The sequence below is a fragment of the Hylobates moloch genome, unplaced genomic scaffold, assembly GCF_009828535.3.
Source record: "Hylobates moloch isolate HMO894 unplaced genomic scaffold, HMol_V3 SCAFFOLD_19, whole genome shotgun sequence".
Lineage (NCBI taxonomy): Eukaryota > Metazoa > Chordata > Mammalia > Primates > Hylobatidae > Hylobates > Hylobates moloch.
In genome coordinates, this window is record NW_026652294.1 from 69,749,886 (window position 1) to 69,772,678 (window position 22,793).

Sequence of the window (22,793 nt, forward strand, 5' to 3'; positions counted from 1 at the left end):
ACTACTAAAATAGGAGAGGGGGGTTAGAGCCTTAGCTGCCTAGCCAAACTTCACTTTGCTCCACAGTTAATTGAGCTCATGCAATTTCCTGTGACCTAGCATATAGAATAGCCCTTAGCTTGGGATTTGGCTATTATTGGACCATCTTTTTGTATTATTTATACCCATCTTACTTGAAAAAGGATTTGTGGCAGCTATTAAATCATATGCTTCATTATCCTTAATAAATCACCTTGGTAGAGCAGACAATGGATTATTGTACAGATGGTTAGTTTCTATGAGAAATTTTTTAAAATATGCATAATCTTGGCCTCATTTTGAATGATAGTTTATTTCAAGGCTTTTAAAAATGATAGAGACCTTTAAAAAGTATACCAAACTACTCAGTGACTATTGTTCATATTAAATAAAAAATATACTTAGTAAAAGGAATGCAAATGTGATTAACAATTTTTTTTAAATGTATTAAAAGGCCTGTTACCTTTTCTGATTGTGAAAATCTTTCAAAATAATCTTTTCTTTATACAGAAGGAAAGACACACCACGGATGTGGTAGGGCTTTACAGTAATAATGTTCTTTGCAACTAGTGTTGAGAAAAATAATGATGTCGGCAAATCCATAGATAAAAGATTGTATCCACAAGCCTATATGAACGTGGTATTATGTATAATATAGATAAAGGGAAAATAAATGACCTTTTAGATGTTTTAAGCATAAAACTCTTCTTTTGGAATATTTAGGTACTAGAGTGACAGATTACAGTATGTTTCCATACGTCTGGATGAGAGAGAACCAAACACATTTCTGATTGCAAAATGTTCCATGCTGGCTTCTTCATCATGGGTGATGATCATTTTTCAGATACCAATTAGAAATTTTCAAAAGGTGCTGGAAAGGACATGAGAGTAAACCTCATGTTGTTTTGCTGAGGAACCTAAGATCCCAAAAATTGAAGAGGCTTTCTTACTCCAGCTGACCTCTCCATGTTGGTCTTTGGAACCTAAGGCCAGTCCTTTCTGGGCTTGACACTGTCTTTGTTACACTGCAGAAATGGGGTCCTTGCCAACCCATTGCTCGCTCTTTGAGGGAGGAAGGTTCCATAGTAGACAGTATCTGCCTTGATGAGGATTCTAGTGACATTTATCATCAAAACACAGGAGATGAGAACGGGAGGCAGATCTTTTTTATCCCAGTATTCCAACTTAAGAAACCAGTTCTCCTTATTACTTAATTAAAATTAAATGTAATTAAAACCACATTCATGCTAGCTACATCTGAAGTGGTTAATAACCACATGTAGCTAGTGGCCATGATATAGAACCAGCACCAACATGGAACATTTCCCGCGTTGCACTAAGTTGTATTAGACAGCACTAGTCTACCAGATCATTCTGAAACATCATTTGATCTTTTCAAAGTTACAGATGTAATAAAATCAAGGTGTACAGCATTTATGTACTTAGAATACTTGTTGACTCTAGCAGGAAAGATGTAAGTGAAAGATACTGTGTTTCAGAAAGACATTCTCAAGGAACGTGAATTGATAAAAGATTCTGTGCATTTTGTCTAATGACAGACACACTCTTTGATTTTGTACGAGCCCAATGTGAAGTACACTTCCATGGAAATCAAATAAAGGAACAAATGTACTACTATCAGTTCCACCTTTCCACTCAGATTTCCCTGGGACTCTTTTCTGTTGCTTTCCAAGTGATTTTTGTCTTCAGCCATTGTGACTGCTTAGCTGTACGGGAGGAATTAAGGAGTGGCAATATAGTTGGAAGAGGGGGCTCAGTAGGGCGATTATGTAATTTAACATCTAAATAGGACGCTGTGAGAGTGAATGGGGATGTTCTTAATGGGGCAACAGGTGTAGACTGGGCTGTCCAAAGCAGATAGATCTGTCTTAAAGCTCCATGTGCAGCGCAGAGCAGGTGTGTCTTTGTTAGGATGGCCGACGGAGCAGGAGGGAGATGTGAAGGGTATCCTAGGGATGTGAAAGCACCGTCAAAGTCTCCCCTTGGCATCTTTCCTCCTGCTCTTTTGCTTTATTATAGTGCGTTTGAATTGTGTCACAGATCAGGCCAATCCAATGTCACATGGAATTAATGCTGACAAGCACATATCAGAACAACCTGCTAGAAGTCATTGAAAGAAATCTAGGGGCAAATGAGTGACTTCCAGACTCCACCCCTGACAGTTTGGTGGGAATGAGAGACAAAGTGTTAGAGACAGTACTGAGCCTAACACTTTAACCCCCTACCTCTCCACAGTCTTCCTACCACTAGGTGAGAGTTAAGTATAAGGTTTCTAGAGAGATGTAATGGAACAGCCATATCAAATACAAACCAAAGTTAGTTCTACTGATGTACTGCTCTAATACAGTTGTAAAGGGATACTGATGTTACCCTTCTATAGCCTAACTTGTATTCATCTATTTCAAAGCCATAAAAGTACTATAATCTCATTATAAGATATTTAGAAACAGGAAAAATATGTTGCTCATAATCCTTTTGCTCATAATCCTTTTATCTGAAAACATAGTCTCCCTTTCTCCTACTTGGTCTCTCATTTGGTCACAGAACTTGAGAAAATTGTTGCCAAATGCCTTTCTCTTTTTCTTTCACATTATGAGTTTCTGTCACCTCCTACAGGGAGCGTCACAGGTTCTGGTATTTTTTATTGCGGCTTTTTTTGCATTTTGTTTTAGGTAGGTTTTAGGTTTTTTGTTGTTTTTTCCTTCTCATTGTTATACAATAAGTTATTTTTGTTTAAAAAAAAACTTCAGACAGTATGCAGCAATAGTGGGATGTCTTTTTTTATTTTGAGACTGTGTCTCACTGTATTGCCCAGGCTGGAGTGCAGTGGGGCTATCTCTGCTCACTGCAACCTCTGCTTCCTGGGCTCATCTGATTCTCCTGCCTCAGCCTCCCGAGTAGCTGGGATTACAGGTGCCCGCCACCACACCTGGCTAACTTTTGTATTTTTAGTAGAGATGGAGTTCACCATGTTGGCCAGGCTGGTCTTGAACTCTTGACCTCAAATGATCCACCTGCCTCGGCCTCCCAAAGTGCTAGGATTACAGGAGTGAGCCACCATGCCAGGCCGATGTCTTTTTTTTTTTTTTTTTTTTAGTCACTTCTGAGACTGTAAGTATGTACCTCCAGTTTTATAATCAAAATAAACAAAAACAGGTTTCTGAAAGGTAAGGGTTTTTAAAGGCAGTTGATTAAGAAATACAATACATTTGTGTATTAAGCAGTGTTTACAGCTTTAACAAAAGATCTCTGTTGGGGTAGGGGATTGTATTTATACAATGCTGAGGTCATTTTGGCACGTAATAATCTCATGTTTGCTCAGAATCATGAACTGTGTCCACTCTTCCCCCACACAACATTTTTTAATTAAAAAAAAATAAAGCTTCTTTCTATTTCTTTATAACAGGTTTATTTTCTTATCAAAGACCATTGATTGCAAGGACAGAAGTGCCTATGCTTGGTGACATTTTCAGCACCTTGTAACAAAGTGGAAAAGTGGAGGGTTTACTTTGAACCGGTTAATTCACAAAAGCCTGAAACATTCACCTCTTGAAGACACTCATTTTTCAAGTCTTGGTTTTTTAATTGTGCTTATATATACCAGCTCCATTGGTAATCAGGGTGAAAATCAAGTTCCCTCTTGTAATTACAGATCTAAATCTTGATGGTCACAGGAATATTATGATAGGGCGGGAGCTGTAATAAAACAGCCACACATTTTACCCCAGAAAGATTTAATAGTCCATCTTCTCATCCTCACCACTCTGTAGCCATGGCTTACAGCACTCCAGGTCAACACAGAACTTGAAATTGACATTATAGGAAAAGAGACTGGGGGCTCTCAGTTAAGGAAACCCGGTGATTCACACATGACACGGATCTTTGTTGATAGAAGTCCCTTCTACATATCGTTACATGCACTGTAGAAGATGCAGTACCAGAACCAGTACAGTGTTGTAGTTAATTGATAGAATTGGTGCCAAAACCTTGCTAAGTCCCACTGAAAGGGCGATCAGTCATTTTCAATCATTTAACTGCGTGTAAAAAATAAAATTAAGAATGGGCGTGATATTTTTTCAGAGAGGTGTGGTGTTTGAAATTTATGTAACTGTAGGCCCACCAAATTACATACTGAGCCCCAGTGGTAGTTCACATTCTGATTAAAAACCAGAAAGGCATAGAAATATAAAGGATCCCATTTGAATATGTTCAACAGGTGGCGGAGTGAGAAGAGATAGCTTGCATTAACAATGGGGTCATTTGAAAGAAAATACTGTATTAGTCCGGTTTCACACTGCTAATAAAGACATACCCAAGACTGGGTAACTTATACAGGAAAAAGGTTTAATGGACTTGCAATTCCATGTGGTTGGGAAGGCGTCACAATCATGGCAGAAGGCAAGGAGGAGCAAGCCACTTCTTACATGGATCGCAGCAGGCAAAGAGAGTTTGTGCAGGGGAACTCCTCTTTTTAAAGCCATCAAATATTGTGACATTTATTTGCTATCACGAGAACAGCATGGGAAAAACCTGCCCTCATGATTCAATTACCTCCCACCAGGTATCTCCTACAACACGTGGAATTCAAGATGAGATTTGGGTGGGGACATAGCCAAACCATATCAAATTTAAACCAAAGGTAGTTCTACTAATGTACTGCTCTTATACTGTTGTAAAGGGATGTTGATGTTACCCTTCTATACCCTAACTTTTATTCATCTATTTCAAAGCCATAAAAGTAATATAATCTCATGATAGAATATTTAGAAACAGGAAAAATATGTTGCTCATAATCCTTTTGCTCATAATCCTTTTATCTGAAAACAACCCACTGTTCTGGCTTGAGTAATTTTTCTGGTCCATTATACTGTATGGTGAATTTGCTATCCAGTACATCAGTTATCATTTTGCCATAAATGTATTTTTTACAACCTTGCCTCATCATAACTGCTGTTTTTAATGGCTGTCCAATATTTCATGAACTAGATGTGTCTGTTTGTCTTTTGTTGGGCATTGTTCCCTTCTTCCCATTTCTCCCACTGTTATCAATACAAAGCTTTGAGGAAGTTTAATAGAGGTAGCTTTTTCTATATTTTGCATTATTTCTTTTTAGGGTTGTTATATAGAAGTATGCTGATTATGCTCATAATGCTACCAGTAATGATTGAGAATACTAGCTTTAGCCGGTGGCTCATTCCTGTAATCCCAGCACTTTGGGAGGCCAAGGTGGGTGGATCACTTGAGGTAAGGAATTCAAGGCTAGCCTGGCCAACATGATGAAACCTCGTCTCTACTAAAAATACAAAAATTAGCCAGGCATGGTGGTGCACGCCTGTGGTCCCAGCTGTTCAGGTGGCCGAGGCAGGAGAATTGCTTGAACCTGGAGGCAGAGGCTGCAGTGAGCCAAGATCGTGCCACAGCACTCCAACCTGGGTGACAGAGAGAGACTCCATCTCAAATAAATAAATAAATAATATCTTTCCCCTTGGTCAATCTGAAAATTATCATCTAGGTTTTGTTCATTTAATAGGCAAAACACTTCCTCATTATTGGTTTAATATGAATTTCTTTAATTACTGAAGGGATAATTTTTCCCTTATGTTTGCTTGAAGTAATTATTTCTGTTATATGAATTAAATTTCTACATTTCCTTTGCCTAAGGGTTTTTATTCATTAGTTCATGTTCTTTATATATTAGGCATATTGGCTCTATGTCATACTGATAACAAATGTAACAAACTTTCCACTTTGTTACAAGGTGCTGAAAATGTCTTGGTACATTTATGAGTCTTTAATGATTTTTTTAACATACGGGATCTTTATTCATAATTTTACATAGTCAAATGTGTTGATGTTTTTTTTCTGTCTTATTATACATTTTATATTTAGAATTAGAAGGTTATTTTCTTTCCTAAGATTTCAATCTGATTTTCTTTTTGGTGTTTTGTTTCTCTCATTACTGTTTTATATCCATTCTTCAGTCACATGATCCTCAAACTTATTTAGGTGAAGTATCTGAAAGTATTCACTGACCGTGAAATATCATTATATTTATTTTTATCCTGCAAACCACCTACTCTTTTGCCAGAAGAAAGTCCAAATAAACCACATAATAAATTCACAACCAAGAGTTGTATATACATGGAATTTTTAAAAAAATCTGTCAAACTAAATAACCTGTTATTTAATCAATGAGTTGTTTTCTCTTTTTTTATTTTTCAGATTCAAGCAGTTTATTAGAAAATAGTAGAAAGTTCAGTGAAATACCTCCAATAAGTTAATTTTGAGTTGAATTTAAAAAGTAAATTAGTTGATTTTAGAATTGAAACACTTCCAAGCGGATGAATGATTTGAGGAAGAGGAATGTATTGTGAATTTTTTCCCTTTAAATCACCTAGTGATATATGGTTGTGGTATAAGGCAAGGTTCTAAATAATTTTTTTTCCAAATTTGTCAGTTCCTTATCCCCAAACGATGCGCTGAACTGTCCTTCCTTCCCCCAAGTATTTGCAGTACTCTTTTTTTTTTTTTTTTTAAATTTGAAGTCATTATATGTTTTAAGATTTGTTTCTGGTTTCTGTTCATGGGTATCTGGTTTGCTTGCTCTTCTTAATTTTTCTATACATCTTTGATTAAGTCAGTCATCATAACCTTTCAATTATTGGAGTTTTATTATGCTGGACCCCTCTTCCTTAAGATTTTCTTAGAGATTTTTCTTTGGTACTTTCTTCTGTTTATTCATTGACATGAACTTCAGTTGACTCTTATTTCAATAAGAAACCAAGAAGCCTTAATTCAGATTTTCACAAAACATGGGGCTTACTCATGTTCTAAGAAGTGGGCATATCACATATAATTTAATTGTAGTCAACTTCTTATTATACTGGAAAATCTCTTCTCTTATAAAACAGGCAAACAAAGGAAACCACTTTGTTTTAAATGGCACAGTTTCATTTTGTTTTAAAGGGGATATCAGGCTGGCTGTGGTGGCTCACACTTGTAATCCCAACACTTTGGGAGGCTGAGACAGGAGAATCACTTGAGTCTAGAAGTTTGAGACCAGCCTGGGCAACATAGCAAGATCTCACCTTTACAAAAAAAAAAATAAAAATTTAGCAAGGCATGGTGGTATGCACCTATAGTACCAGCTACTAGGGAGGCTAAGGTGGAAGAATCACTTGAGTTTGGGCAGTTGAAGCTCACCATGTTTGTGCTACTGCACTCCAGTCTGGGCAACAGAGTGAGACCTCTTTTCAAAACAAAACAAAACAAAAACGAAGAGAAAAGGAGGTTAGTCTTCTGATGTGAGAATGCATATTTTGACTTTAATTAAAATTTTAATTCCAAAATCTTGTCTCAATTTATTTTCTAGCTGGAAGAAAAACAATCTTTATATGCCTCATGTTTCCTGTATCTTTTCTTTCTATCTCTTATTTTTAAAATAAGTTTTTGTCAGGCACAGTGGCTCACGCCTGTAATCCCAGCGCTTCGGGAGGCCAAAGCGGGCAGATCACTTGAGGCCAGGAGTTTGAGACTAGCCTAGGCAACACAATGAAACTCTGTCTCTACTGAAAATACAAAAATTAGCCAGTCATGGTGTAATCCCAGCTACTAGGGAGACTGAGGCAGGAGAATCGCTTGAACCTGGAAGGTGGAGGTTGGAGTGAGCCGAGATCATACCACTGCACTCCAGCCTGGATGACAGAGCGAGACTCCATCTCAAAAAAAAAAGGTCTGGGTGCAGTGGCTCATGCCTGTAATCTAGACTCTTCCCCAAATGGTGGGGGGATGGGTGGGTTATTAATGGGAGGTATTGGGGGGTTAGCTTGAGATGGGACTTGATCTTAGAAGAGAGCTAGTTCTAAAGGTTGTTTGCTTTTCTAGGGAGGAGTCTGCTACTAGTCTAATCAGCTCTTGGGTGGATCACAAGGTCAGGAGATCAAGACCATCCTGGCCAACATGGTGAAACCCCATCTCTAATAAAAATACAAAAAATTAGCTGGATATGGTGGCACGCGCTTGTAGTCCCAGCTACTCAGGAGGCTGAGGCAGGAGGATCGCTTGAACCCAGGAGGCAGAGGCTGCAGTGAGCCGAGATCGTGCCACTGCATTCCAGCCTGGCAACAGGGCGAGACTCTGTCTCAAAAAAAAAAAAAAAAAAAGTTTTATTAATACTCTGCGCTTAAGACCTAAAATTACTTTAAAAAATGTGTATCAAAGGTCAGAGTTTTAAAATTAACCCCACTATTTTTGGTTAGGATGCATTTTGTTGGTATACTTAGAATATAATCAGTTGTCAAATAGATGTCCTAATGTTAAAAACTTTTTTATTTTTAGACAGGAGTAAACAATCCAAGAAGAGTATTGTTTTTCAGTGATTAACCAATATCTCTGGTATTTTAGAGATGTACCAAGGGCTCTCTTTCTTTGTGGAATAGAGCATGTCTTGTAGTTTGCTTCGTCAGTGTTCTGTTAGACTATCAAAACACTCAAATTTTACATTTCGAGCAGTATTTACGCCTGAATTAATTCACAAGTTTCAAGGTCACTAACTTTGGTTATATTGTATTATTATTTACCAATTTAGCCACCTCTTTATTGGTATAATAGAGCATACAGCAGCACGTAAAACGCAAAACTCTAGGAAATAAAAAGTGGCGTTCGGACGATGTTGCTCTGAAATTTATTTATGCATTAATTAAACCAGTATATATGTATGCATTGATTAAACCAATATTTATTAAGTTCCTGCTGTGTTACAGACATAGATCCAGGCACGGAGGATGTAGCAGGCGATCCAAAGATAAAGTTACTTCCTTAGGGAGCTTCCATTCTAATGGGAGAGTGTTGTGAAAGAGATATATAATAATATGTAAAATGAATCCATAATGGTAAGTATTATGAAAATAATAAAATTGCCGGGTGAAGTGGCTCATGCCTATGGTCCCAGCACTTTGGGAGTCTGAGGAGGGAGGATCACTTGAGCCCAGGAGTTCAAGATCAGCCTGGGCAGCATAGAGAGACCCTCATCTCTACAAAAAATAAAAATAAAAATAAATTAGCTGGATGTGTGACACACACCTGTGGTTCCAGCTACTCAGGAGGCTGAGGTGGGAGGATCACTTGAGCCTGGGAGGTTGAGGCTGCAGTGAGCCATGATTGTGCCACTGCACTCCAGCCTGAGTGACAGAGTGAGACCTGTCTCAACAGCAACAACAACAACAAAACAAAAATAAAACGTCAGGGCAAAGGGCTGTAGGGAAATAAGTCTATCAGTGCATGGGGTGAGGTTGAATCACTGTTGCTTTAATTAATGTGGTCAAGGGAGACTCTAAGAAGCCAACTCTCTGGGAAAGAAGAGTTTAGCAGAGACCTATTCAGAAGTGTGCTTGGGTGCGTTATTCAACTCTTTTGAAAAGCAGATTTTCTTCTCAGCTGTATTTGTAGAGACTACCATTCTAGACATATCCCATTCTCTGCGCCCACTCACCTGAAATGCAGAGCCACATCCATCTGTGATCTTTGGTCTCATCTTGACTATAGCTGGTACCTATAAACCCAGGTGATGTCTAACCATGCCAGGAGCTGGGGTCATTTCGTTTCTTCGTCCACCCCATGCTTTGCTTTGCTGACTCTCCGATTCTGAAGCTGTGGGGCCCAGTTGAATCCATGCCACTGTCTTTACTGATTACTGACTTCAACCTGGGGTCCTTCCGTGACCTAGATGGTGGGTACTCTTTTCATGCAGTTAGATTCCTCAGTTCAGTCATGCCAACCTCTTTAGGCAAAAGCACCAGCCATGCTGTGAATTATTATTTGCTCCGAATAACCTCAGGAGTTACTCACTAAGCTGCCTGCGTAAAGCTCTTTTTCACTTGCTTTTCTGTTCTGACTGTATGTAGGAAAAGTCTGGGAAATGGCAAGTTTATATATTTTGCCCAAAGCCACAGAGGGAGAACCCATTGGGGTGTTTGTTACAAATCATTGTCTTTACCTGTTTCAGTTCATTGTTTTGGTCTCTGGGTCAAACAGTTTTTTAAATTCCTGATGTGTGGTCTCCTTGATCCTCACTTTCTTTGTCTCTGAAATAGGAATAATTGAGTACCTACCTACCTCATACTATTGCTGTGAACATTAAATGAGATAATGCATTTAAAGACTGGTATGCCTGATACATGGGATAGTCAAAAAATCAATTTTTATTAGTATTAATGCTGTTAGTATTAATACCTTTGCCGTAATTCCTCCCTTTATAGAAAAGTTTTGGGAATTAAATGTGTGAACAAGTAGTTATTAATAACATTATGAAGTAAGCAAAAACAGGCAAGTTATAAAAGGGAGTCAGATGTTTGACCAAAATATTTTTGCATAGGTACTGAATTTTTAAAACATTTTATCTATAAAAAAGAAACACTATCATGTGAATCATCAGATTTTTACACTTCATATGATAGATGAAAATTTTCAAAATAAAACCAGTTTTTAATACCCAGGTTTTAAAAATCTATCTAAAAATCAATCTACCTGAGAAAGCTTCCTTGTCTGTTATAATTATTTAATATCATGGAAGAAAACAGGCTTTTTCCCTTGAACTATTGAATTCAACTACTGTGAATCATTCTAGTGTAATAGTAAATAAATGAAAGTCGGTGAATATGAAGGGAAGAAATTCATTATATTTCTACCAGGATTCCTTCTGGAAATGAGAGTGAAAAAGACTAGGCATTGCCTTCTGAACGGTGTGATTATGTGAGAAATTATAAAAATTTATATGTAACAAACCTGCACATTGTGCACATGTACCCTAAAACCTAAAGTATAATAAAAAAAAAAGAATGTAGTTAATAGTAAAATAAAAAAAAATAAAAAAAAAGAAAAAAAAAATTTAGAATTCTACGAAATGTCTACCTGTTAGATGAATTTTTAAAAATCTGAAGTAAATTCTTAAAATGCCCTGTGTTTTTAATACATTTATGCATAAGTTGGTTAATTTTTGTAAATGGTACAGAAGATAGCTGTCATTTTTCTTTAAAGAGAGGTGGAAACCAAGCAAGCAGTCTGGAAATACAGTTGTTTTTCAAAGCCTTAATTTTAACAGTTATTAAATCACACATATATATGATATATATAGAATCGTGTGTGTGTGTATGTGTGTGTACATATATATATTTATAGAAAGAGAGAGGAGAGTTTTCATTCAACTTTATAATGTTGTGAATGGTGCATGTTATTAAGATTGCGTCATTCACTGAGTAGAGTTTTAATTTTTTTCAATATGAAAAATGGACCAGGTCATACATAGATCCAGCCCTAGCAAGTGAGAAAAAAAATAAATGAAAAAAAGAAAATTGGAAACTATGTTACAGCCTAAATATTTGCTTTGAAATCTAGAGGCTAATTAGAATATATATGTAACATCTACTAAAGCGATGAATAAACTTAGATAATTAAATGTTACCATTTAAAATACATATCTCTACTTACTGGACTCTATTCTTTCTCATTTCTCCGCCTGTTACTTTTTATGTATCAGGCTTATCAAAAGTAGCTGTGCTCAAACATCCTGAAGAAGTTTCAAAAGTCACATGCTCAAATCAATGCTAATAACCTCTTGGGAACAAAGGGGTAGTAGAATACTGTCCAATAAGGTTATTTTATTAGCAAGGTCTTCCTGTACAGTGAGTCAGAAGAGAAAAGCTGTAAACTTTCCAGCTCAGCCTCTAAAGCTCATGTGTTTTCTTTCTCTCTGTAAGCACTGTTGCTGTGGCCTGTATGTGAACTGGATGTGCCAATGCTGTTATTAAGATTTCTGGGTCGCACAGAGAAGAGATCAAGTCAGTTGTATTACTGATTGTTTTTTCATCTGCAAAGTAAGAATAGGAAAGAAAAATGTCTTATGTTACAGCTTTCTAGGTAATGAAGAGTAGATATTAAATTTATGAGGCAACTAACATGAAGTGAAAGGTTGCATTTGTTTTCATTTCAGATATTATTCTTTTGTTCTTTGGGGGTATGCGTTTATGAAAAAATGAAGCCTCATGCAATCTGAAAAAGAGAAATACAGAGAGCAAGAGTCAGAGAGAGAGAGAGAGAGAACTCCAATTTAGAGAAATATTGAATATCCAGCCTCCTTCAGAAATGATTAGTTTTACAGTTGAAAGATTTCATATTTAAAGTAATCCTCTTTGTGAAGTCTTGTGATCCTGCAGTGTGACCACAAACTTAATCAAAATCACTTTGTTAACAAAACACACATAGTGGGTGCAAACACTGGTTAATTTTCTCTTTCTCGTAACTTGAAGTATATTGTGACCTCGTTCAGTTGGGCATGTCTGAAATGTTGTGTGGCTGTTTTGGTAATTGCCATAATTGACTTTTTCTCTTCCTTGTAATCCATTGCCTATTTTCCCCATAATTTTCACATTGTGAAGTGTTATTTGACCAAAAAAAAAAAAAAAGATGGTTTTAGCTGCCACTTGCTTTACATTTGACATCTTTTTGTTGTTCTGCTTTCATGATTACAAAAATACACTGTTACCCACTGTCAGATTTCACTGTCTTTCGTTGTTTTTCTCAAAGCAGTTCCCTATTAGGATAAATTAAAGGTTGAGACCAGGAGCTTTGGGGATTACTGGATCAATACACACCATTTTGCATAACGTTTTTATTGCAGAATTCTTAAATCTGTTTAGGTACTATCTTGGTAGTCATCAGACATATGTATAGATCATACATACACACACACACACACACACACACACACACACGCACACATATTTAAATCACCAGCTACTGTTTGCATTCAGTGCACACTACAGCTCTCAGAAGATTGCAAACACTTTTCATTGTTGCCTTTTATCTGTCATGCTGTTCAAATGATTTTCCTGGACACTACTAAAGTGGGAAATTGATACAAGTAAATTACAACTTGTACCCATTTCTAACTGTCAAAAAAAAAGCACTAAAGGAGAAATAGAACATGGACTTCGTAAAACGTTGTGATTTGGAAGCAATTTTTGCCAAATTAGTATATGTAAATGGTCTTTGTTTTGTGAAACTTTCTCTGAGGTTTTGCAGTATTGACAATGCAGTTGACTCACAAAAGTGATACAGTGTTGAAACCAATAGCAAAGCATTTTCAGAATGATAAAATTCATTCTCACTATGGCCGAAAGAGACAGATTTTATGTGAGTTCTTTTTTAATATTTGAAGATGATATGTTTCATTCAGGCCATTACATTTTAATGGATTTATTATACATTTGTAGGAAAGTTTAACAAGCTTTAATATTGTTCACCCGGTTGTTTCTCTTTCTATTTGAAATGACTGGTTTTATTGAATTAGATTGGGATTTGCTTTTTAATTGTATGTAGACTGTATAATGTGTAGTCCGGTCTCTGAGCATGTTTACATAACAGACTCCTAATACAATTTCAGAATGGTGTAATGGAAGCAAGCCAAGTGTATTTTGATACAGAGTAAGCGAGATTGTTTTAAATTTTTAATCAACTCACCTTTAAACATTTCTTGACATTCTCCTAGGATTCAAAACGTAGACCTAACAAAGATAATCATCAGAAAAGAGAATGTCTGAAACAAGTGCAGGAATGAATTCATGACAGTTTTGGAGGGGAGTCTTTGATAAAAACCATTCCCCAACCCTCTCTCACTGTCAAGTATCAGAAAAACAAAACCCTTTTCCTGAGTCTCAGTCATCTTGTCTGCGAAGTGTAGGAGCTGGACTCAGCGCTGCCAAATGTCCCTTCTAAGTCCACATATTTTCTAAATGCCTGTCTTAGGTGAAGCTGGATCATCAAAATTCCTCAGAAAAACTAGTCCTTGAGTATTCTAAAGCATATTTGTTATTAAAAATACAAACTTTACACTAAATGCTGATATATCACTTGCTGATCAAGCCTTATAAAGGTTTCACTAATAATTAATCAATTGAAGAGGGTTGTTAGAAAAATGACGCAACAGTTTACACCCTAGTAGGATTTTGGGATTTCTTTAAGCAATGATTTCACCATCATAGATGCCCTTTCCCCAAATTACGGATTTGATTGTGAATACCCTTGCATGTGAATGACCATTTGCACTGGTTTCTGTTTTTAAAAAGTCTTCCTTTCAGCGAAGTAGTGTCTGCTTCCCCTTTGCTGGGTACCGACGGGGAGGAACGTGCCCCCTCGTGATAGGGTGGACACTGTGTCACTGCACACTCCTCACTGGGGGGAGTTGAAGGAGTTTTGAGATGATCATGGTTCTCACTTTTCTGTTTGGTCACAGAGCACTTAATTGTGCTTGAAACTTCTCATCTGTCCATGATTCGATGACTGAAGCCCATTCTCCACTTTCCTTTCTTGTTTACCCTCTTGTTCCTTAATATCAAGATTTTTTGTTTCTTGTGGACTTTTGAGAGTGCCCAGAAGTCTTTTGCAATTTCTATAAAATTTATCTCGTATCTTTTAGTCCTTTGATTATTTTCCCTCAAGTACTAGAGTTCAGAATAATCTTTGCAAATTTATACTAAGCAAACTATAGAAAAGGGGTAAAACAAAACACTTAAGAGTTTGGACTGTGGAACCAAAGTGCTTGAGTTCATACCTCAGGCTCTCTCCTTGTAAGCTGTGAGACCTTGAGCAGGTCATTTTATATGCTTTGCCTAATTTTCTCATCTGTAAAATGAATATAATAACGGTGCCTATGCTATACTGATGCTTAAAACATTAAAAGAGTTAATAAATGTAAGGAGACTAGAACAATGCCTGATTCCAACACAGTAAAGACTCAGATTGAAACTTTGGTATTTAATCTTCAAATTTTGTTTACTGGTATTACCCAGTAAATATTTTCTGAAAGGTCTATTGTCTCAGCTACATTATAATAACTTTTTGTAGAATTATATAGTTAATGAAGAGGTTTCATACAAGTAATATCATTTAATCTTCATACTAGTTTTCTGAGATGCTATTTCCACTTTACAGATTATAAAAGTGAAGGTCAGGAAGGGTAAATGACCTGCTGAAGGTTATGGTTATTAGTGGTAGACTGAGCTGTTTGTCCCCAGTCAGCTGATTTTATGGTTTTTTCATTATTCTATGCTGTCAAAAGATAGCTCTAGAGGACGATGCATGAAGAGTAATGCTTATTATCTTCCTAGTAACTGAGCTCCCAGGAGGTAGTTGATGCTCTGTCAGGTGCTGGACAACAACCTGTGCGCAAGTCAGGGGGAAAAGTCCAGTTCACCAAGAAGTTATAAGCCAATGTGATGTGTGTTATGATAAAGATTTCTGTAGGATTATAATAACCTTCCAAAAAAAAGTCACATTTTAAATGCACAATGCAGAGCTACTCACCAATACAAAAGTAATGAGCTGATGTATGCACAAAATGACAAATCTCGAGGACAGTATATTGTGTGAAAGAAGCCAGAAACAAAAGGATACAAACTGTAAGATTCCCTCTGTGATTTTTTAGATAAAACTAATCTATAGTGACAAAAATCATGACAGTGATTGCCTTGGCATAGGATGGAAGGGAGCTGGGGGTGAGGGAAGAGGAGGATGACTGGATAAGGACATGAAGAAGCTTTCTGGGGTGATGGAAGTGGGATGTGGGTTATGTAGACATAACATTTGTTAAACGTCATCCAGCTGCACCTAAAACCTGGGCAATTCACTTATATAAGTTATACTTCAATTATAAAAATAAAATAATTTACATGGACAATTAAGGAAACATTAGCGGTGATTATCTATTTAACTTGGAAAGCTCTCAACAGTAAATCTAAAATGGATGCATATGATAGATGACATTGCTGGCACAGTGTGATAGAGTATTTCCAAGAATATCTGTTTCTTTTTCAATTACTGCATTTTATGGAACACTCTTGTCCACATATGCTGTGAAGATGAACGCACCCTAAGTTATTTTAAAATAATAACAAATCTGCCATGGCTTGAATTGTCTGAGTTTACATGGAGAGGAGAATTTCACAAATTTTATAGCGAGTGTTTAATTTTATTCTGTTGCAAAGTTAAAGCTTTATAATGAATCCAGAAAAAACATGGACTTAACAATTTATTCTGTATGTTTTTTAGAGGTGCGTAGATAATAGTACTCTCAGTTACCTGCTCACTTTTTGATAACTAGTTCTTCAACTGCTACAGAACCTGATATCAATTCAGCAGCAACTCGTAATTTGGGGTTCTGCCTGCCTCAGAGTACTACTAACAAGCACAACGTCTTAGTCTCTTTGAGCTACTGCAGCAAAATAGCCTAGAGAGAGTGGCTTAAACAACAAACATTATTTCTCACAGTTCTGGAGGCTAGAAGTCCCAGATCAAGGTGCCGGGTGATTTGGTTCTTGTTGGGGGTCTTTTTCCTGGTTCACAGACAGATGCCTTCCTGCTTTGTCTTCACACGGTAGAGAAAAGTCATTTCTGTGATGTCTATTCTTATAAGAGCACTATTCCTATTCACAAGGGATCCACCCTCATGACCTAATTACCTCTCAAAGGCTCACCTCCTAATACCATCACATTGGGTATTAGAGCCTCAGCGTATGAATTTAGGGGGATACAAACATTTAGTCCGTGGCGCATAGTCATGTTTAAACACAAGTCTTTAAGTATCACCAGTTTCAAATTAGCCATTGGAAGACAGAAATGACTGTCTTTCCATCAAGCTCTGTGTACTTCATAATCAGTGCATCCAGCTCTTCATCTTTGGATAGTATAACCAGTAGACTTTTATGGGATTTACTTCCTTTTTAAAATAATATACATATAAGCCAAATAGATTAAACAGTGCCCAACACAGTATTGAATATATTATTATCTTATTGTTTGGGGGATGGTGATAAGTACTAATTAAATGTGCTTCGAGATACTATATCAATATAAAAATGTAGATATTTCAGAGAAGACACTCATCCACATAATTTCAGGCCTGTTATTTTAAATAGGTCCTATTCAGGTTCATTTAGCTATGGCTTAATTGGATTACATCCATAATTAGTTTAATTCATAAATTTTAATAATCACTAGTAAACAATAATAAATCTTTGAGTGATGAGACATGATAAATACCCTATAGGTTAAAGGCATGCTCTCCTTTGAAATACAAATGATGAGCTGATTTACTTTATGAGGGAAAAAATAGGAATTTGGTTACTTTTTGTGGCAAAAACCTCATGTTTTTTGTTTGTTTGAGACAGACTCTCACTCTGTTTCCCAAGCTGAAGTGTAGTGGCCCAGTCTTGGCTCACTGCAGCCTCTGCGTCCTGGGTTCAAGTGATTCTTGTGCCTCCGCCTCCTGAGTAGCTGAAATTACAGGGGTGCGCCACCACACCCGGCTAATTTTTGTATTTTTAGTAGAGATGGGGTTTCACCATGTTGCCCAGGCTAGTCTTGAACGCTTGACCTCAGGTGATCCACCCGCCTTGGCCTCCCAAAGTGCTGGGATTACAGGCATGAGCTACCTCACCTAGTCTAAAACTAAAATTTTTCAAATACCAAATAGATTGATGGGTTGAGTCATGTATCTATTTACCATAGATTTCCCTAGGTTTTTGGGGACTGAAATATGAATTAGAAATTGCCCTTACCCTCAGTGAGCTTAGTCTATTAAAGGAGATTGATAGGAGGACAGATATTTTAGCAATTTAGTATGATAATATTTTATCAGAAGTATAGTGAGCCTAGAGAAGAGGAATTAATCAAGTCTACTCTGAACCCTGAGTGTGTGTGTAGTATGTGTGTATGTTATATGTGTGTATGTAGGGGTAGAAAGACACTAGAGTTTGACTGAAAGAGTGAGAAGAAATCTGCCAGTTTAAACAAGGGGAGAAAGAGCATCCCAGGCAGAAGGAGAAACATGTGTCAAGGAATCGTGCTCACTGGGTATCCCATAAGCTTTTTTAAAGGTATGATGAGAACCAGTGTGTGGGATTAGAGAGTTGGGAGAAGTCGTCAGAGACCAGACCATGCAAGGCTCTAAATTTTAATATTTGTAGAATTTCTTCTATATGCCAGGCACCATGCTATGCATTGGGCATTTACTGGTGATCAGAAGAGATACTATGCTTGCCATTGGGGGCTTACCGTCCAGCAGGAGAGTAAAATAATGGATGAATACACAATTACAAATTGGATAAGTGCTATAATAGAAAAAAAATGATGGTGCCTGCAGTCTTGGAATCTTGGTCTTGTACATCTAAGTCGAGACCTGAAGGATGAGAAGTAATCAGCTGGATATGAGTAGCTGGTATCAGCATGTATGAAGGATAAAAGACAGGAAATACCTGTGTGGTGAACGGAAAGGAGGCCAGCAGGGCTGGAGGGTGGTGGACTGGGTGAGTCAAAAGTGATTAAGATTGGAGAAAAATGGTCAGGAGGTCTGATGGCTCAGGGCTTTGGTAATGAGATTGGATTTCATTTAAGGCACAATGGGAGACCATGGGAGAGGTTGTAGGCTGAGGGGTGAAACAATAGATTAAAAAAAAAAATTATTCTGGCTTCTGTGTAAAGAATAGATTGGGAGGTAACAAGAGTAGAAATAGGAAGGCCATTTAGGAAGCTATTGTAGGTAGTCTGGATGAGAGATGGTGGTGGCAATGACGACAGGATTTGCAATTGATTGAGTTAAGGGTGTGGAGGAGGAGGAAGATCAGGAAGAAATTGAGGACAGATACAGGCTTTTATCCATGAATTGTCAAGAGTCCTGTGAACCAGAGCAACTCCATCTTAAAAGCTGGGTAAAATGAGGCTAAGATGTACTGTGCTGCATTCCCAGAGAAGGCATTCTAAGTCACAGGATAAGATAAAAGGTCAGCACAAAATACAGGCCATAAAATCCTTGCTGATAAAACGGGTTACAGTAAAGGAGCTGGCCAAAACCCACCAACACCAAAATGGCGACAATTATGACATCTGCTCGTCCTCACTGCTACACTCTCATCGGCGCCATGACAGTTTACAAATGCCATGGCAATGTCAGGAAGTTACTCTATATGGTCTAGAAAGGGGAGGAATGGATAATCCACCCCTTGTGTAGCGTATCTTCAAGAAATAACCATAACAATGGGCAACCAGCAGCCCTCATGGCTGCTCTGTCTATAAAGTAGCCATTCTTTTATTTCTTTACTTTCTTAATAAACTTGCTTTCACTTTACACTGCAAACTCGCCATGAATTCTTTCTTGTGTGAAATCCGAGAACCCTCTCTTTTACATTTTGCTTAAAACGTTGCTAATCTTTTATTTTCTGAAGTCAAGGAAACTTTTCTTTTAAGCTGTTACAGCTTTTAACAGTTAAGCGTACGCTTATAAAAAAAATTTAGAGCATATTTATTTCTCTCTACCTCATTTTTTCAGAATTTTAAAAACTAGTTGTAAGCATTCTTATGACAATATAGTTATTTACATGAGTGCAATAAAAATCTGTTTTCTTTCGTTACGGGACACAATTTTAAAAATTGGTTATTTTACCAAGGCTTCAACTAAAATGGTGTACTTTCTTTTAAGGAATCAAACTTAACATGTAAAGCCAATAAAAACCCTTTAGAAAACTGGCCTCATACCTTGCCTAAAACAGTCCCTATACAGGGTTTCTAACCTGTGCCAAATAAAAAATATCACTTTCTGACAGGTCCAGAAGCCACAAGTTATCTTGGGACCTCAAAAAGAAAGAAATTTAGCCAACTCATAAATATTTAAAGGTACAAACTCATGGCAGGACTCAGCTTTATAAAAGACTTATCTAAAATTCCTTCTATGAAACAAAGTTCCATCAAAGCCAGTTTTTAAAAAGCCTATGTAAAAAATAATTATTCTTACTGCACTTTATACAAATAATCAGGCCAATTATAATACAGTGAATCAGTCTTACCATAATTTATCTTTAGTGAAAATGGAAAACTGGAAAAAATACTATGTTTCAAGAACTGTGCTACACTTATTAAATTCTAGTCTCATTAGTTGTTTTTAAGCTTATTTCTGCAATTTCAGCAACCCTTGCTTATTCCTGTGAACCAACCAGTGATCTCTAACTGCTGCTCAAAAAAAAAAAAAAAAAAAAAAAAAACCGAAAGGAATAAGTAAGGTAAAAATCTGGATCACTATTCTAATTCCGGGCACATTACGATCAGCTGACAACCCGGTATCAGCTTAGTTCCAACAGTTGCCCAGTTCATAAAAAGCCTTCTAATTTAGTTTACTTAAAATAACTTTACTTATTTTGCTTTACTCTTGTGAAATATATTGCTGTTATACTCTTTGTGTAAGAATACAAAACAAGCTTACTGAATGTTTTATTAAACGCTAATCTTCCAGATACCACTTTTTGTCAAAACTCAAAAGTTGTAAATAAACCTTACCATACTAACACTTTCTAACTAAGCTCTTCTCTACCCTGAATGCAAGAGACCCCCATAGTTAGACCAAAATATCATTGCCCCTATTCGGCCTAAAAAAGTTACAAAAAAATAGATCTTTGTCCCTGGGCAACCCTTAGGATCAAAGGTTCTCTTATAAAAGGGAGAGGGGAAATGTCAAAGGCGTGCTAACCACAGCAACTCCATCTTAAATAAAAGCTGGGTAAAATGAGGCTAAGACCCACTGGGCTCCATTCCCAGATGATTAAGGCATTCTAAGTCACAGGATAAGACAAAAGGTCAGCACAAAATACAGGCCATAAAAACCTTGCTAATAAAAGGTAACAGTAAAGGAGCCGGCCAAAAACCACCAGCACCAAAGTGGCGACAAGAGTGACCTCTGGTTGTCTTCACTGCTACACTCCCACCAGCGCCATGACAGTTTACAAATGCCATGGCAACATCAGGAAGTTACCCTATACAATCTAAAAAGGGAAGACATGAATAACCCACCCCTTGTTTAGCATATCATCAAGAAATAACCATAAAAATGGGCAACCAGCAGCCCTCGGGGTTACTCTGTCTATAAAGTAGCCATTCTTTTATTCTTTTACTTTTTAAATGAACTTGCTTTCACTTTGCACTGCAAACTCACCGATAATCTTTTCTTGCGTGAAATCCAATAACCCTCCCTTAGGGTCTGGATCAAGATTCCTCTCCTGTAACAAAATGGTTTCCTTCCTTCCGCCTTTCCTTTCCTTTCCCTTTTGCTTCCCTTTTTTGAAACAGGTTCTCACTCTGTTGCCCAGGCTGGAGTGCAGTGGTGTGATCACAGCTCACTGCAGCCTCGACCTCCCTCGGCCCAGGTGATCTTCCCTCCTTAGCCTCTCGAGCTGCTGGGACTTACAGCCACGCACCACCACCATGCCCAGCTAAGGTGTGATTTCTTGAGATGGAGAAGGCTGGCATATAAACTTGCTGGCAGATAAGGAAATCAGTTTGGAAACTATTGGTTTAAGGTTTCCATGAAGCATGCAAGGTGGGGAAGGGCTATGTATTACATGATTCTGTAGTTCAAAGGTACCATTGCCGTTGAGTTAAAAGTTTGTGAATCATTGAAACCAAAGATGGCAATTAAAGCTTTGTGGGAAGGGATGAAATCATCCAGGAATTTTAAGAAGGGGTTCAGTGGAAAACTGAACATTTAGAGGTCAGGCAAAGGGAGTGAAACTTCTAAGGTGCCTGAGAAAGAACAGGCCCAAGGGGTAAGAAGAAAACTAGGATATTACAGTAGAGTAGAATACCAGGAGAGAAGAGGGCTTCAAGAAGAGGCTGTGGGGTGTGGGCTGTTGAGGAAAGTGGAAACAGAACCCTGAGTATTAAATGTCTTACTAGATCCTCTGTACTTTCTTCAGCCGTAGATGGGAAGGCATTGAAAGATTTCATACCGAGGACTGACTTGACCAGAAATGTTATTTTCGAAAGATTCCAGTGTGGGCTGTGTGAACACTGGGCTTAGTTTGGAGGAATGGAAATCTGTTAATCCTTTCTGCTTTCTAACCTGTTAAATTACCCTAGCTTAAAGTAAATGACTGCAGCACTGGTGGTTTTGGGGGATGGGAGGGGGTTGAAGTTTAACAGAACTGGATTCCAGTTCTGTTCCATTGTCAGCTGCTTGACCTTGGGCAAATTGCTTAACCTCTGTTAGCTTTGGTTTCCTATGTCTAATTTGGGTATAAAAATAATAGCCCCAACCGAAGACTGTGAGGTATAATGCATAACACAAATAAGTCCTCAATAATAGTGTTATCGATAGTGTACTTGTCAGCATGTGTTTGCCTTCCACAATTACTTTATCTCAGTGAATCATTGTATTTCCCCCTTCTCCTGTGGTAGCATTTTAACATTAGCCTTCGACAACCATGCCCTTAACTTTCCATCCAAGGTATAAATGTAACAGTTCTACTCTCTCTCTGGGAGAATTTCCAAATTGTAGTGAGCGCCTGGCTGTGCACAATTTAAAGTACACTTTCTCTGTCAGAACACCTGATTATATTGGTTTGTACTTTAACATTTTATTTCCAGTTCTTATAGCCTTTTATTTCTCGATCTAAGTTTGCTTTGATAGCAGTTAGGGTACTAGAGCCCTTGCTAAGGCAGACATTACCTGGCCATGGATGAATGTTTCAGGGGCAAAAATCAAAGAGACTAGATGTACTAAATCACTGGGGGAAACTTTCAGTGACTCAACTTGGTACAGAGTAAGAAACATAAGAAGGATGTAGCCCCTTGTGCATTTATGAAATAATGGAGACTGAAAAATGCTTACTAAGCAAAACAAAACCAAAACCAAAACCACTAAAAATGTGTTTTCTGCTTTC

General features: G+C 37.5%; 1 protein-coding gene across 17 annotated transcripts in view; it reads left to right on the forward strand.

Moving 5' to 3' along the window:
* PTPRD (protein tyrosine phosphatase receptor type D) overlaps positions 1 to 22,793 on the forward strand; it is a 2,332,625-nt gene that overhangs the window by 1,796,742 nt on the left and 513,090 nt on the right. The window lies entirely within an intron of this gene.